The following is a 5,059-nucleotide window of genomic DNA, read 5'->3' on the forward strand; positions in this document are numbered from 1 at the left end:
ACAAAACAAAACAAAGGTGCCCCCTCTCTTTGAGCATTGGCTCAGTCCTGGGCCCCAGCCTGGGCTCTGTTATTTGGGTTTGTTAATTCATTAAATTTTCAAAGCCTCTCAGAGACACAGAGGAGTCAGTTCAGATGAGGAAACTGAGGCTCAGAAACCATGGCTTGTGCAATCTTCCAGATTAAGAAAAGGTGAAGCTGGCAATCCAACTGCATTTGTTTGGCCCTAAAGCCAGATTTTATCTTTTGCATAATGTAACCACCTGACTTCTTGGAGAAAATTATTTGGTCAAAGACAGGGGTGGCCAAATAGCAGAGAAGGCAGAGCACAGAATGTTGCTCTGAAGACACAAACATGTCTCACGTAAACAGGAAAGGGGAAAAGGAGACACTCAAGTCTCAGAAACTGGCAATAATCCACTTGAAGCCAAGGCTCCTGGCAGGTGACATCACACCCAGAATGCTCCCCACCCAGCTTTGTCAATCTGACTCTTTAGAGAGAACTTTGTACCAAATCCTACAAGAGCCAAAATGGCAGAGTGCACTGTGCCATCATTTCCATCACAGAGGAGCTGTGAGAATTTGAATAAGTTCCTCCCATGCTCAGAAAACTTGATTTATTTTCATGAGTAATGAGTTTGAGACTCTGCACCTATCTCAATAGATTATGGTGAGCAGTAAAACTGAACAGACTTCTCTGACTCAGATGTAAAAACATAGTATCCTCTTTCACTCACAGCACCTTCACATCTCAAGCATCACCTGTAGCAAAACCTGGCAGACATTATTTAATCTCTACCTGTCACCAACTTTGAACAGTCCTTTAAAGCTTCATGGGTATTTCCATAATTTCTAGTCTGTAATTCTCCCCACAGACCTCTCAGGATGCAGTGATGCTCCTGTTTTTGGCTGTAGTTCACAGATTTGGAAACTAAGGGCCCACCATTTATGGTTCCCAGCTTGTTGAAGTGTTCACATGGAGTTGGAGCCCTCTGTCAACATTTATCCATCTTGTTGTCATTTGCAGAGAGCAGGCTATTAAGGACATCTGTACAGCCATCTGTGGTCCAGATGTGCCCAAGATCCTCCTCTGCCCCATGTCCCTCCACACCGGCCACATGCCTGAGTTCAAAGCCAGCCTTGGGACTGAGAATGGAGGCTAGCCCACAGGTCAACCCTCCTGAGGTCACCCACGTCCTGAGGGCTGCTGGTCTTCTTTCCTGTTTTGTTATATTTTCTTTTTTTTTTCTTTTTTATGTGTACTGAGGACTTAACCCAGGGATGCTTCACCCCTAAGCCCTATCCCCAGCCCTATTTTTTTATTTTATTTAGAGACAGAGTCTTGCTGTGTTGCTCAGGGCCTCATTAAGTTGATGAGGCTGGCCTCCAACTTTTGAACCTCCTGCCTCAGCCTTCCAAGCTGCTGGGATGACAGAGTGCACCACCATACCCAGCTCTGAAGATGCATGGACAACAGTAAATGTATCAACCTCAACTTGAGTAGGAATCACCCCCAGAGCACTAGCCTATATAGGCATCTTCTCCACAGCACACTCCCCATGTCCCCTTCAGTCCCACCAGCTTGGCACCGTCCCTGGGGACATGAATGCTGGAAAACTGCGTGCAGAACTGGATGATTTGGAATTTGTTCTTCATGGTCATAGGATGAAGGACCCCAAGGCCCCAGGCCCAACATTAGGGAATCCAACCCCTGTGCCCTGAAGCTGCAAGATATTCTCTTACACAACCCCCATGTCAAAACCCCACCAGCTACATGTAGCATTTCAAGTCTTGCACAATGCCACCACAAGATGTTCCATATAGATAACCCCGGAAGGGCCAAACTTGAGCAAACAGGGTAAAAACAGGAACTAAAAGGACAGGATGCAATTTTATGGTTTTTCCGAGAACAGAAAGTTGAAAAACAAGTTTACCCCCTAGGTGACCCAACTGTTGGATCCAGAGGGACCAATAGAAGGGCTGTTGCTGTGCTAAGCTAAAACTACCCCCTGCTCCCTATAAAAGATCTGTACCCCTAAGCCCGGTGTGCCAGTTCACCGAAGCTCTGGCTGAGGTTTTGCTGTGCACCCGCAGGCACCTGTGTGAGAATAAACGCCTCCTGCTTTTTGTAGCCAGTGTCTCGTGTGGTTCATTCCGGGTTTGGGATCTGTGGATCTTTCAAGGATGCTGGCTTATTTCTGTGTCTTCAATACCATTTTGAAATTGAGGTGGTTCAGATTTCTTTACAAACAGCCAGTAATGAATTCAACTTCATTAAGACCAATTAATTGTGGATTCATTATAAATTTGCCCAGAGAAAGTTATTATACTTTCCCCTTTGATTGGAATTTGGGCTTTAAAGATGCTTTCAGGAGTGAAATGAAAATCTCTTTTCTCAGAGGGGACCTACCTTGCAAGCAATTGCCATTAACCCCTTGTGTTCCTCAGTGGGTCATATACCAACCTCAGAGCAGACTGTCAGGTCTCCAGCTGAGCTCCCTTTTACTGCCAGAACTGAACAGATATGCTAATACTGCACTGAATCAGAGGAGGAGGAAGTCTGATACAGCAGCAGAATCTCATTCCTGCATGGCACAGTGCTGCTCATCTCTCATCCAGGTGGCTCAGAAGGCTGAGGCAAGAAGATGGCAAGCAAGTTGGAGGCCAGCCTTCACACCTTAGTAGGACATTGACTCAAAATAAAAACACCCAAAAGAGGGAGGGATACAGTACAATGGTAGAGCATCCCTGGGTTCCCTTCCTAGGACTGCAATCAATGAGAAAACCTGCCACTGAATTTGGTTTACTAACACCAGATTTTTGTGAGAAATTTTGTATCTATGTTTTTGGGGATATTGACCTGGGTTTTTGCTTTTATTTTATTTCTTCCTTGTTGAATCTTTACCTGATGCTGTTACCTGGATGATGCTGGCTTCATGGGAACATATTAGAAAACATTTCTTCCTATTTATTTATTTATTTGGTAAGAGTTTGAGATGCATTTGGTTTTATTCTTTGTTGGCACCGGGGGTTTGAACCCAGGGGTGCTATCCATGGAGCCCCATCCCCAGCCCTTTTTTTATATTTTATTGAGAGACAAGGCCTCACTGATTTGCTTAGGCCCTCGCTTTTGCTGAGGCTGGCCTCGAATTTGTAATCCTCTTGCCTCAGCCTCCCCAGCTGCTGGAATGACAGGAGTGCACCACTTTGCTTGACTGGTGTTCATTCTTTAAATATATCATAGAATTCACAATGAAGTCAAGCCATTCAGTCTTGGGATTTGCTTTTCTTTCTTGGAGATCCCTTGCAGCTAGTCATAACTTTTTTTTTTTTTTTTTTTTTTTTTTTTGGTACTGGGTCTTGAACCCAGGGATGCTTAACTACTGATCCACATCTCCAGCCCTTTTAAAGTTTTATTTTGAGACCAGGTCTCATTAAGTTACTGAGGCTGGCCTCCAACTGGAGATCCTCCTGCCTCAGCCACCTGAGCCCTGTGATTACAAGCATGTACCAATGTGCCCAATTGAGAAAAATAAATAACTTCCATTTTGCTTTATCCACCATTGTTTTGAGTCTCTCTGTTAATGCAGTCATACTAATATTCTAACTAATACAACATTAAATCATCACTTGCACAGCTGTAGTGTTCAGCTGAGGTCAGAGGCTATGATGAAACAAGGGCTCCTGGGGAACCCTGGGTGACTTTCCCCTCCTTAGAAGCAGTACAGAAGGAAAGGCAGGCTTGACCCCAGGCTTGGGGATTCAAAGGTCAGATGGGATAGAGGTCAAGGCAGGTAGGGAGCAGAAGAGTTGGGAACCAAGTGACTGAGGGCCTCAGTCTTGGGCTGGAGAGAAGAGAGGTGGAAGGACTTAAGGTGAAAGTTGGTGGGAGTGAGAAACTGAGAGAAGGCATAGGTGGGTTATCCAGTGCATGGCTCTGGAAGTTATTTCTCCATAGGATTACTTGTGTATGTTTGGTCTGGCTTTTTAATACATATTAGTGGATAAAAACATAATTGAAGCCTGGCACAGTGTCATAGGCCTGTCATCCTGGTGACTTGGAAGGCTGAGGCAGGAGGATCACAAGCTGGAGGCCAGCCTCGGCAACTTATTGAGTCCCTAAGAAACTCAGTGAGACCTTGTCTGTAAATAAAATATAAAAACTGGTGGGAATGGGGCTTAGTGGTAAAGTGCCTCTGGGTTCAATCCATATTATAAAAATAAAAAGCAACAGTGTGAGTGCGTGTGCAGGAGGGTGTTTTCTAGAACCTTCTTTGAATTCATAAGAAGTCTTATCTGGAAGCCGGTTTGTAGATTGTGTACCATGTTCCAAAATTAAAATTAAAATGGGAAATATGTGTTCTCCACCTTCATAATGTAAAGCAGTAGAGGGAAAGAGGCAAACATCAACTCAATAATGATGTCAATGATCAGAATAAAATAATTAGATTTAAAAGTCAGACTAGAGAGCACAAAGAAATCACATGGGCATCAGCAACCCCTGCAGCTGGACTGGATCTCAGGCATGTCCTAATCCTCCTGTGAGTGCGCTTATCTGTGGAAGTTCTGTTTTCTTCTGGATGGGTTTTCTTAATCTGCAAAATGGTACAATGCCATTTGCTTCTGACAAAGTCTCACTCATTTATTAAGATTCTGAGTAGGTGCCAGGCATGGTGGTGCACACCTATAATACCAGTGGCTTTGGAGGCTCAGGCTGGAGTATTGCATGTTGGAGGCCAGCCTCAGCAACTTAGCAAGGCCCTGAGATACTTAGTGAGACCCTGTCTCTAAATAAAATACAAAAATGGACTGGGGCTGGGGCTCAGTGATTTAGAGCCCCTGGTTTCAATCTGGGGTACCAAACAAACACCCAGAAAAATGCTCCTCCGGGCCAACCACACCCTGGGCTCAGCTCCTCAGTTAGGGAGCAAAACCCTGGGCTTCGTCCTTCTTCGCTCACATCCCCAGAGCAAGCAGGAAGTACTGTTGCCAGAGAAGCCAACCCAGAGACACAGCGGGAAGTGTGTGGGCGGAGCTCAACCAGCAGCTGTGATGACCGC

Source organism: Marmota monax, unplaced genomic scaffold, assembly GCF_021218885.2.
Source record: "Marmota monax isolate L192 unplaced genomic scaffold, Marmota_monax_Labrador192_F-V1.1 WCK01_AAM20220418_F8-fsc00334, whole genome shotgun sequence".
Classification (NCBI taxonomy): Eukaryota; Metazoa; Chordata; class Mammalia; order Rodentia; family Sciuridae; genus Marmota; species Marmota monax.